Below are 13,390 nucleotides of genomic sequence, written 5' to 3'. Positions count from 1 at the left end.
TTTTCCTAGATCTAACCACAACTCTAAATTTAATCCTAAACCTAAGCCTAAACCTCACCCTACTACTAGACCTAATTACTGCCTAACATAAAACTAGCTCTATCCCTAGCCTTAGCCCTAAAACAAAACAGAGTCACTGCCCTAAATATAAATCTTAACCTAAAACAAACCCTAACTCTACACCTAGCCATAAACTCCTTGCTCTAATTTGTGTCCTATGCCTAAAAATAAACCTGACCCTGACTTATATCCTAACACTAACCCTAACTCTAAATATCACACTAACCCCAAACATAATGCTAACATTAGACCTAGACCAAAAACTAACCCTAAAACCAACCCTAATTATAACCCTAATACTTATATTTGCCATAGCCATAATCCTAGGCCACAACTAAGAGAAAAACTATTCCTAAACTGAGTCCTAAACCTAGATGTAAACCTAGGCCTAAACCTAGCCATGGCCCTAACTCTAGCTCTAACTCTATCACTTACCTTAAGCTAAACCCTATCCAAATGCTAAACTTAGTCCTAATCTTAATCTTTAGCCTAACCCAAACCCTAACCCTCTAACTAATCTTAACTCTACGCCTTATTCTAGCTCTAAACCTAACTCTAATTCTAACCCTAACACAGACCCTCAGTGTAAACCTTACCCTAAACTGAACTAGCCTTACCAGTAAACTCATACTTAAACATAACCCTAACACTAGCCCTAGACCTAAACCTAGCACTAAATCTAGCATCTAGCAATAAATCTAGACATAGACCCCCCAAAAAAACAAACAAACAAACAAACAAACAAAAAACACTTAGTCCTACCCCTAAACATAACTCATAACTTAAAGGAAACACTAACCATATCCCTATACCCAAACCTAGTCCTAATTCTGGTTTCACCCTAATCCTAACTGTAAACAGAAACTGCCTCTACATAAACACTTAACCTAGCTCAAAACCAAATCCTAACCCCAAAACCTAAACTTAACACTAGACTTAGCCATAAACCTAACACTAAAAGTAGCCTTGATAATTACCCTAGGTCTTACATTACCTATAGCCATAACACTGGGCCTAAACCTAACAAAAAGCCTAGCCCTAATCCTAGGCCTAACCCTACCCTAAGCATAACCATTATCCTAAATGAAACCCTCACCCCAACTTTCGCCTTACACCTAACCCTCGCTCAAAGCCTAATCCTTAGCCTAAACCTAATCTTAGACCTATCCCTAAATATAAACCTAACTCTAGCACTAATTCTAACCTTAAGAATAGCACTAATCCTAGCTCTACCACTAGCCATTACTTTAACCCTATCGCTAACCCTAATGACAACCCTAGCCCTAAACCTAATTCTATTCCTAACCCTAATCATAAACATAACTAGACTTAATCCTAAACCTAACCCTTGTCAAAGCCTTAACCTTACTCACACCCGAACTTCTAACCTAAACCCAACATTATATCTAGGCTTAAACCTAAATTTAACCCTAAATTTAACCTTAACCCTAAGCCAAACCTTACATCTAACCAACCCTAAAACTAACCCTAACTAATAAAAACCATAGCTTTAACCATAACCCTAACCTTAACCATTACCTAGACTTAACATTAAACCTAAAACTTGCCCTAGCCCTAACCCTATCTTAAACCTAAACCTTACTCAAACCCTAACCCTACACCTAGCAAGAACTGTAATACTAACTCTAAGTCTAGCCCTAACTCTAACCCTGAAATTAAACCTACCAAATCCTAGCCCTAATTTAGCTTTATTCCTAACCATAATCCTAACCATACAACTATGATAACCTATAACTCTCACACAAGATCTATCCTTAGTTCTAACCCTACCCTTTACCATATCCCTAAACCTAGCCCCAACACTAGTCACAACTCTTGCCCTATCCTTAGCCCTTGCACTTCCCTAGATGGAAACCTAACCCTAAACCTAAACCTAACCTGATGGCTAAATCTAAAACTGTAACTAGCTTTAACCTTAAGGCTAATCCTAAAACTAGCCCTAACCTTATCCCTAGAGCTATAACAAACTTAACCCTAACCATAACCCTTAACCTAAACCAAACCCTAAACCTACACCTAGTCCCAAACCTAAACCTAATTCGAGTCCTACCCCTAACCCTAATCCTAACCATGACACTGACTCATATCCTAACACTAACCCAGCTCTAAACATCACACTAACCATAAATCTAACCATAGCACTAGACCTAGCCCTAAAACTAACATTAAAACTAATCCTAATTTTAACATTAGTTCTTTCATTAGCCATAACCTCAACACTAGCCCTAACCGTAATAAAAAACTAGTCCTAATCTTAGTCCTAACCTGAGCTTTATTCCTAATCCTAAGCATAACCTTAGCACTAAACCTAGTTCTAGACCTAGTTTTATCTCAATCTTTATGCTAAGAAAACCATCACCCGAATGATAATCCTAGTCATATCCCTAATCCTTAGCCTAACTCAAACCCTAACTTTATTCCTAGTCCTAATTCTAGACCTGATAGTAAGTCTAATCATTACCCAAACCCTAACCCTAACCCTGACCCTTATATTAACCTTAAAGCTAATTGTAGGCCTAAACCTGAACCTAACCCTAAACCGACCCATAACACTAGCCCTACCATTAACCTTATATGTAAACCTGACCCTAACACTAGCCCTAGACCTAAAATTAATAATAAATCTAGCCATTACTCTAGCCCTAGACCTACATAAAAAAAACTAGACCTAGCCTTAACAATAACACTTAACCTAACACAAACACAAACCCTACCCATAGATCTAAACCTAGTCTTAATTCTGGCTTTAAAATTAACCATTACCATTACCTGAACACTGTTTCTGACACTAAAACTAAACCTAGTTCTAAACATCACCCTAACCCTAAACTTAACTCTGAAAGTACACTTAGTCCTAGCATTAACCATAAAATGAGGCTAATCATAAAACTAGTTCTTATATTAGCCATAGGTCTAACCTATCACAAAACCTAGCCCTAACTAAGCCGTACTCTAGCTTTAACCCTAAAGATTAATCTAACCATTACCCTAGCCCTAACTTTAACCTAAGCCTAACACTAGACCTAATTCTAACCAGAACTCTAGCTCTAAGCCTAGCTCTAACTCAATCCATTATCCTAATGATAATCCTAAACACTATGCTCACCTTAGGCTGAAACCTATTTAAATCCCTATCCTTAACCCTTTTCATTAACCTACACCTAACCTGAACCTTAAACCTAACCATATCAATATCCTATCCCTAACCCTAATGCTAATTTGAACCCTAACCCTAAACCTTAACCTAACCAAAACCATAACACTGACCCAGACCCTAGTAATATCCATAGCTCTAAACCTGACCCGAACAAAAAATCTAGCCTAACATAGACCTAACTATAAAGCTAACCCTAACACTATCCCTAAATATACCCTAGATCTTACATTAGTCCTAGCTTTAATCCTAGCAGTAACCCTAACACAAATCTATAAGCATTCAAGCCATAAGCCTCACCTTAATCATGACCCTAATTTTAACCCTAACTCTAAATTTAACACGAATCCTCACCCTAGTCCTAAAACTAGCTATAATATCATCCCTTACACTAAACCTAACCCTAAATTTAAACTTAACACTAAACGTAGCCCTAACCATAACACTAAACCTAGCCCTAATTTCAGCGCCAATTTTGCCCTATCCCTAACACTAAACCTTACTCCAGACCTAAAACTAACTCTAACTCTTGCCCTAGCCCTATACCATTAACCCTATCACTTACCATCACCCTAAACCTAGACCTAAACTATGCCCTGACCCTAGCCCTATCCTTAGACCTAGCTCAAACCCTAGATCTAAACCTAACTTTAAGTCTAACCCTAATTCTAAGAATACATATAGGCATAACTCTAGCCCTATCCCTAACACTAAATTTTAACCTAACCCTAAACCTTACACCAAAACTAGCCCAAACCCTAATGCTAATCCTAGGACTAGCCCTAACCTTAACCCTCTCCTTAAAACAAAACAAAGTCATAGCCCTAACCCTAACCCTTAACGTAAACCAAACCCTAACCCTTCTCCTAGACCTTATTCTACCCTAATTCTAGTCCTAACCGTATCCCTTACCGTAAACCTAACCCTAGCCCCTACCCTAATACTAATTGTTGCCATATTCTTAGCCATAGACTAAACTTATACAAACCATAACTTTTAATCTTGTCCTAACCCAATGCCAAACTCTAACCCTAGCCCAAACCAGAACGTTAATCCTAAAACTAGCCCTAATCCTAGTTCTAAAACAAGCAAAGCCATAGCTCTAACCATAATCCTTAACCTAAAAAACCCTTAACCCTACACCTAACCCTAACCCTAGCCCTAATATGAGTTGTAAGCCAAACCCTAAAACTAAACCAGAACCTGACACTGGTCCTAAAGCTGCTATCTCTAAAAATCACCCTAATGCTAAACCTAATCCTAACACTAGCTCGAGCCTAGAACCCTAAAACTAGCCCTAATCATCATCCTAGTACATACATTAGCCATAACCATAATACTAGCCCTAATTTAACCAAAAATCTAGTCATAATCTGAGTTTTAAACTTAGCTTTAACCATAACCATAACCCTAAGCCTAGCTCTAATCATACCCATAACCCTAGCCCTAAACCAATCTCTAACTCTATCCATTACCGTAACCATAACCGTAACCCAAATGTTAACTCTAGGCATAAGCCTGAGTCTATCCCTAATCCTAACTATATCCATTGCCCTAAACATAACCTGAACCCTAAACCTAAACCTGCCATTATCCTATCTCTAACTCTAACACTAATTTGAGCTCTAACTTTAAATTTTAACCTATCCCAACCCTAAATCAGACCTTGTACCTAATAATACACCTAGCTCTAAACTTGACTGTGACACTAAACCTAACACTTACGTTAGCCAAAATACTAACACTAAAACTATCTTTAACCATTATTCTAGACCTAAAATTAGCCCTAGACCTAATCCTAGACCTAACCCTAAAACAAATGCTAGCCCTCATCCTAGACCTAAATCTAGCCTTAATCATAATCCAAACCCTAAACCTAACCCTAATTCTAATGCTCACCCTACCTCTAAACCTAGCTCCAACACCATCTTTTACCCTAAACATAAACCTAACTTTAACCCTAACCCTAGGCTTAAGCTAGAAACTAAATCTAACCCTAATCCTAGCCCTAAATTAGCCCTATCTCTAACCCTAACCCTAACCCTAGCCCTAAGACTAACTCTAACTCTACCCTAGCCCTAGTCCTAAATCTAATCCTATCCATAGTATAACCCTAATTTTTGCCTTATCCTTAGTCCTAGCCCTAATCCTAGATTTAATCCTAACTCTAAATCTAACCCTAACCCTAATCCTAAATGAAGCACTAACACTAGCCCTAACCCTAAGGATTATAGTACAACTAGCCCTTACTTTAACCATAGCACTAAACCAAAACTGAGCAAAAGCCTAAACCTTAATTAAACAAAACTCAACACTACACCTAAACCAAACCCTACCCCCAATTTAAGTCCTAAACTTAACTTTAAAATAACCCTGATCCTGACTCATATTCTAACACTAACAAATCTGTAAACACCGCCCTCAACTTAAACCAAAGCCTAACAGAAACCCTTGCCCAAATTCGAGTCTTAAACCAATTCCTAAAACTATTCTGACCCTGACTCCTATCCTAACTCTATTCCTATATCTAAATATCAACTAAATTTAAAACTAACCATAACAATGAACATACCACTAACCCTAACCCTAAAACTAACCCTAATTTCAACCGTAGTTTTTACATTAGCCATTGCTCTAACCCTAGCCTTTCTTAGTCTAAATACTAGACCTCGCCCTAAACTTAACCCTAAAAATAGCCCTAATCATAAGAACAGCTCTTACATTAGCCATAACCCTAAGCCTAACACAAAACCTAGCCCTAATCTAAGCCCTAACCCTAGCTTTAACCCTAAGTCTAATGCTGGCCCTAACCCTAACCCTATCCTTAGTCTTAAACCTACCTGTAACCCTATTCCTTACCCTATATGCAACCCTAACATGATTGTTATCCTAGTCCTAACCCTAATTCTATGCCTACCCCAAATCTTAACTCTATTACTTGTCCTAATCTTATCCCTCATTCTAGGTATAAACTTAACTCAAAACCTGACCCTAACCCAACTTTTATGCTGACCCTAACACCAAACCCAGGTTTAAACCTAACCCTAGCCCTTATCTGAAACCTAACACAACCTATACTGGTAACCATATACCTAAAACTAACAGTAACACTAGCTCTAGACGTAAACCTAATCCTAAATATAGCCATTACCCTAGCCCGGTCTCAACAATAACCTTTAACTCAACCCAAAAGATAACTCTATTTCTAGACCTAACCCTAGTCCTCATTCTGGACTAACCCTAAACCTATCTAACCCGATCACTGACACTTACCCTAACACAAACCCTAGCTCTAAACCTTATCCTAACCCAAAAACTAACCCTAAGAGTAGACGAACCCTAAATCTAGCCATAAACATAACACTAGCTCTTACGTTACCCATACACCTAACACTAACCCTAAATTTCACACAAAACCTAGCTTTAATCCTAGCCCTAAACCTATTCTAAGCATAACCCTAACCCTAACCCTAGCCCTAACCCTAAACCTAACTCTCGCCCAGCCCTAACAAAGCCCAAACTCTAAACCTTACCCTAAACTTAACCCTAGCCCAAACCCTAAACCTCAATTTTACCCTAGCCCTAACCATAACCATAACCATTTCCCAAACCATAGCTCTACCTCTACACATTACACTATCCATAACCCAGAACCTAATGCTAACCCAAACCCTAATCCTAAACCTACCCTAGAACTGACTGTAAACTTAACCCTTGCCCTTTCCCTAATGATAGTCAATCCTTAACCCTTACACTTAACCTAACACTAATGCTAACCCAAGTCCTAACCCTCATTATAACCATGTCCTAATCCCAAACTTAACTCTATCCATAACCCTAGTTCGAGCCCTACCTGTTCAGTAACCATAAATCTAACCTAATGATAGCCCTAGACCTAAACTTAAACCTACCCCAAACTTAAACATAAACCTAGCCATCAAACTAACTGTAAAGCTAATCCTAACTCTAACACTAACCTTAGTTCAAATCCTAACTCTTATCTTAAACCTAATCATAACTCTAACCCTCAACCTAACCCTAACTCTAAACTGATATCTAACCCTATCAATTACCCTAACCCTAATAATAACCCTAATCCTAACACTAACACTAACCTTAACACTAATCATTATTGTAACCCTAAAGCAAACCCTAAATATAACTTAGCCCTAGAACTAACCATAGTTCAAATCCTAAACGGTACACTAAACCTAACCCTAACCCTAATGCTTGCTCTAACTCTAACCCTACCCTAATTTTAGCCCTTATCCAAAGCATAATCCTAGCCCTAAACCTAGATTTAACTTTACAAATTACTCTAATGATAACCATAATCCTAATGCTAACGCTAGGCCTAAACGTAAACCTATGGCAAACCCTAACTATATCCATTACCCTAAACCTATCCTGAACCCTAAATCTAACCATATCCATTACCGCAACCCTAAATCTAACATCAATGCTAATTTGAGCCTGAACTTAAACCTTAACCAAACCCAAACCAAAAACGTGTTCCTGACCCTAATAATATCTCTAGCTCTAAAACTGATCTTTTCCCTGAAATCAACCCTTAAATTTCACCTAGTCATAAACCTTACTCTAAAACTATCCATAATTGTAATCCAAGACCTGACATTACCCCTAGCCCTAATTCTTGCCATAAACCTAATACAAAACTTAGCTATAATTCTAGCCTTAAACCAAGCCTTAATCCAAACTCGCACCCTAACCCTAGTCACAAACCTAATGCTAATCTTAATCGCACCCTAACCCTAGTCACAAACCTAATGCTAATCTTAAAACTAGCCCTAATCCTAGCCACAGCACTAAAACAAAACTGAGCAACAGGCCTAACACTAAACCTTAATTTAAACCAAACCCTAGCACTACACCTAGACCTACTCCTAGCCCTAATTCGAGTTTTAACCATAACTTTGAAAATAACCCTCACCCTTCCTCATACCCTAAGACTCATTCTAACTCTAAATACCACCCTAAAGTTATACCAAACTCTAACAGTAATCCTAGATCTAATTCTAGTCCTAACCCTAACCCTAATACTAATCCTGATCTGACTCATATTTTAACACTAACCCTAGCTATAAATATCACCCTAACCATAAACCTAACCCTAAAACTATCCCTTAATATAAACCTAGTTCTTATACTAGCCATTTTTTAACCCTAGCCTTAACCCTAATACAAAAACTAGTTCTAAATCTAGCTTTCACCTTAAAGCTTACCTTGATCATAAAGCCAGTTCTAACCATCTTACTCTAAGCAAAACCCTTAAACTAATGGTATTTCTCGCAAATCCTAATCCTTAGGCTAAAAATAAATCCTCACCCTATTAATAGTTCTAAACCTAGATCTCATCATAGCCCTTACCCTATCTCAAACCCTTACCCTAACCCTGATCCTTATTCTGCCCATAACACAAAACTTTAGTCTAAACCTGACTCTTAATCTTTAATCCCGCACTGCCCTACTGGTAAGCTTATACCTAAACCTAACCCTACCATTTGCCCTAGACCTAAACTTAATCCTTAATCTAGCCTTAACTATAGCTCTAGACCTAAATAAAATTCTAGCCCTAGCCCTAACAATAAACCTTTAAATAACCCAATCAATAATCCTACCCCTAGACCCAAAACCTAGACCTAATTCTGGCTTTAACCATAATTTAACTATAACCTGAATACTGACCCTGCCTTTAACACTAAACGTACCTCTAATCCTGACCCTAATCAAAACCTAAATCTAATCTAGATCCAGCCATAGCTCTAATACTAAAACAAGCCATAATCATAACCACAACTCTTAAATTACTCATAGCCCTAAACCTAGGCCAAGCCTTAACTCTAAACATAGATAATACGAGGCCTAAATCTAGCCTTAATTGTAACACGAACACTAACCCTAGCCCTAACCTAACCATAGACCTCACCTTACTCCTACACCTAGCTCAAAGCTTAACCCTTAGCCTAAACATAAACCTAGACGTATCCCTAACTCTAAATTTAACCCTGGCCCTAATCCTAAACTTACCCCTAGAAGTAAACCTACCTCAAAACCTACCCATTACACTAACATTACATCTATATAATTGAAAATTCTAGCCTGAACCCTAACTCTAAAGCTAACCGTAACTGGAAAATTGACCATAGACATAAGTCGAAATCTAACACTCCACATAGCCCTTATCCTAACTGAAATCCAAATCCTAACCATATATCTAAAGAGAACCATAGCCCTAATCCTAACCCTAAACTAAAATCTAACCCTAACCCTAACCCTATATGTAACTCTATCCATTACTCTAACCGTAAACCCATTAATGATAACCCTACCCCTAACCCTAAACATAACACTTACACTACCATAATCCTATCATACACAAAACCCTAAATCTAACCCTTGCCTTTGCCCTAACCTAGCTTAAAACCTAACCCTTACACTAAACATACCCATAAACCTAAACCTAGTTCTAAAATTAAACATAACAATAACTCAAGACTTATTTCTAACCATAAACTTAGTTCTAACCTAAGCTCTAATCCTATCCATGACACTAATGATAACCCACAACCTAATACTAACCCTATGCCTAATCCTAACCTTATTGATAAGGCTAATTTTATCAATTATTCAAAAACCTAGCCTGAATTATAAACCAAACCATATCATAATCCTAATCCTAACCCTAATTCTAATTTGAGCCCTAAACCTAAATCCTAAACTAAACCAAACTCTAACCTTGACCTTAACTCTAAAAATACCACTCACTCAAAACCTGAATCTTACCCTAAACCTAACCCTTACACTAGATGCAGCCATAAACTTAACCCTGAAAGTATCTTTAACCATAATCCTAGACCTGATATTTTCTCCAGTCATAATCCTAGCTCTAAATATAAAATAAACACTAGCCCTCATCCTAGCCCTAAACCTAACCCTAACCTCAGCCCTAACCATATATTAACCCTGACCCTACCTCAAAACATAGCTATAACACCATCTCTTATCTTAAACATAATCCTAAATATAACCCTATAACTAAGCCTAAGATAAACACTAATCCTAGCCATAATACTAGACCTAATTTAATCCTATCCCAATCCATAACAGTAATCCTAGCCCTCAAAATAATTCTAACTTCCAAACTAGTCCTATCATAGTTCTAACCCTATCCCTTACCATGACTCAAACCCTAGCCCTAACCCTTGTTCTATCCTTAGTCCTAGCCTAACCCTACATCTAAACCTAACTCTAAACGTAACCCTAACCATTAGCCTAAGCCTAACACTAACACTAGACCTAATCCTAATCCTAAAACAAGCTCTAATCCTAACTCTAGGACTAAAACAAAACTTAGCAAGAGACCTAACATGAAACCTTAACATAAACCAAACCCTAAACAACATCTAGAACTAATCCTAGCCCTAATTTGATTTCTAACCCTAGCCTTAGAAATAACCCTGACCCTGACTATTATCCTAACACTCACCCTAGCTCTAAACATCACTCTAACATTAAACCAAGCCCTTACAGTAAACCTAGCCATAATTCGAGTCCTAACCCTAACCCTAAAACTAACCCTGTTTCTGATTCCTATCCTAACAATAACCCTAGCTCTAAATTCACCCTTAAACCTAACCAAACACTAGTACTACCCTTAACCCTAACTTTTAAGCTAGTACTAATTATAACCCTCATTCTTACATTACGATTTGGCCTAACCCTAGACTTAACACTAACACAAAACTAACGCTAATTCTAGCCCTAAACCTAGCTTTAACTCTAACCCTAACCCTATTCCTAATACTAGCTCAAACTATATCCCTAAGCCTAAGCAAAATCCTAATCATAATGGTAACCCTAGACCTATCCCTAATCTGTATGCTATTCAAAAAACAAATCCTATTCAAAGTCCTTACCCTACTCCTCATTCTATATCTACCACTAACCCAAACCCTACTCCTAACTCTGACCCTTATTCTGATCATAACACTAACCCTAACTCTAAACATGACCCTAACCCCAGACCAAAACCTAACATTATCCCTACCAGTAACCTTATGACTAAACCTGACCATACCATTAGCCCTAGACCTAAACCTAATCTAAATCTAGCCTTAACTCTATCCCTAGACCTAAACAAAAACCTAGCCCAAGCCCTAACAATAAAAACCTTTAACCTAATGCAATGACAAAACCAAACCCAAGACATAAACCTAGTCCTAACTATTGCTTTATCTTTAACTATAACTCTAACCTGAACACTGACCCTGTATTTAACACTAAACTATCTCTAAACCTGACTCCATCCAAAGAACTAAACCTAACATTAGACTTAGTCAAAACTCTAACCCTACAACTAGCCCTAATCATAATCCTAGCTCTCACATTACCCATAGTCCTAACCCTACACCTTAAACTAACACAAAACCTAGAGGAAATTCTAGGCTAAAATTAGGCCTATGCATAACCCTAACCCTAGCGCTAGCCCTAACCTTTACTGGAACCCTAGCTTTAGTCCTAAATCTTACTCAAAGCCTAAGTCTTACTCTAAATATAAACTGAGACCTATTCCTAAATCTGTCCCTAACCCTAGCCCTAACACTAAACTTAACCCTATCACTAAACTTAGCTCTAAACCTACCAATTACCCTAACCCTAAACCTATTGATAACCCTAGTCAAAACCCTAACCCTAACCAAAACCAAAATAAAACTAACCTTAGATCTAACCATAAACTTAACACTAGATATAACCCTAACCCTAGAAAAAACCAGAACCCGTACCAGAATCCTAAACCTAACTATGCCTTAACCTTAACCCTAAAACTAAATCTACATCTTAAACCTAAAAGTAAACCTACATAAACTGTATCCATTACCCTAACTCTTTTTCTAATCTGAATCATAATCCTAGCCCTAACTATAATCCTAACACTAAACCTACCATAATCGTATGCCTAGACAGAACACTGAACATAACCCTCCACCTAGCTCTAGCCCTAACTCAAGCTCAAACCTTAACCTTTAGCCCAAAAAACCCTAGCTCAACCCCTAACCCTAATCTTAGCCCTATTCCTAACTGTCACCATAGCCCAAACCCTAGCTCTAACTCTATCCATTACCCTAATCATAACCCTAAACCTAATGCTAACCTATCCCAAACTCTAACTCTAACCCTAACTCTATCCCTAACCCTGATTCTAATCTGAACCCTCAACATATCTCTAGCACTTACTCAATCCCTGACCCTTACCCTAAACCTAACTGTAAGAAAATTCCAAACCTAAAACTAATACTAATCCTAGGCCTAATCCTAAACTTAACCCTAGCCTTAATCCTAGTTATAACCCCACCCATTACCCTAACTCTTACTATAAACCTCATGATAACCCTTGCCCTAACCCTAACCCTACCCTAACCCTAAAACCTAAACCTACTCTAACCCTAATCATAAACCTAACATTAGACAACCGTAAACCTAACCCTTGTCATTGTCCTAATCTAGCTCAATCCCTTATATTTTCACTAAAACTAACACTTACCCAAGCCCTAAACATAAAGCTAATCCTAACCCCAAACTGACATCTAACCCTGTCCATTATTCTAACCCTAATGATAACCCTAGCTCTAACCCTAATACTAACTCTAATCTTAGATCTAATCTCAAACCTAATCCTAGCCTTAGCACTAACCCTATCTCAAACCCTAACCTATACACTAAACCTAACCCTAGCCTTAAGCCTAAACCCAAATTTAACTCTAGCCCTAATCCTAAACATAAGCCTTGTCCAAACCTTAACTGTAACCCTATCCATTACCCTAATGATAACCATAAACCTAATGCTAACGCTGGGCCTAAACCTAACCCTATCCGTTACCCTAAACCTAATCTTAATCCTAAACCTAAATCCATCAATTACCCTAATTTTAACTCTAACTCTAATGCTAATTTGAGCCCTCATTCTAACCCTTAACGTAATAGAAACCCAATACCTGGCACTTACCATTCTATTACCCCTAGCTCTAAACCTGAAAGTTAACCTAAACCATACTCTGACAATAGACTGAGCCATAAACCTTACACTAAAAAGATTTTTAACTGCAAGCCTAGACCTGATATTAGCTCTAGCCCAAA

Source organism: Callospermophilus lateralis, chromosome Y (assembly GCF_048772815.1).
Source record: "Callospermophilus lateralis isolate mCalLat2 chromosome Y, mCalLat2.hap1, whole genome shotgun sequence".
NCBI classification, from domain to species: Eukaryota; Metazoa; Chordata; class Mammalia; order Rodentia; family Sciuridae; genus Callospermophilus; species Callospermophilus lateralis.
Note: the sequence above shows the minus strand (reverse complement) of the source record.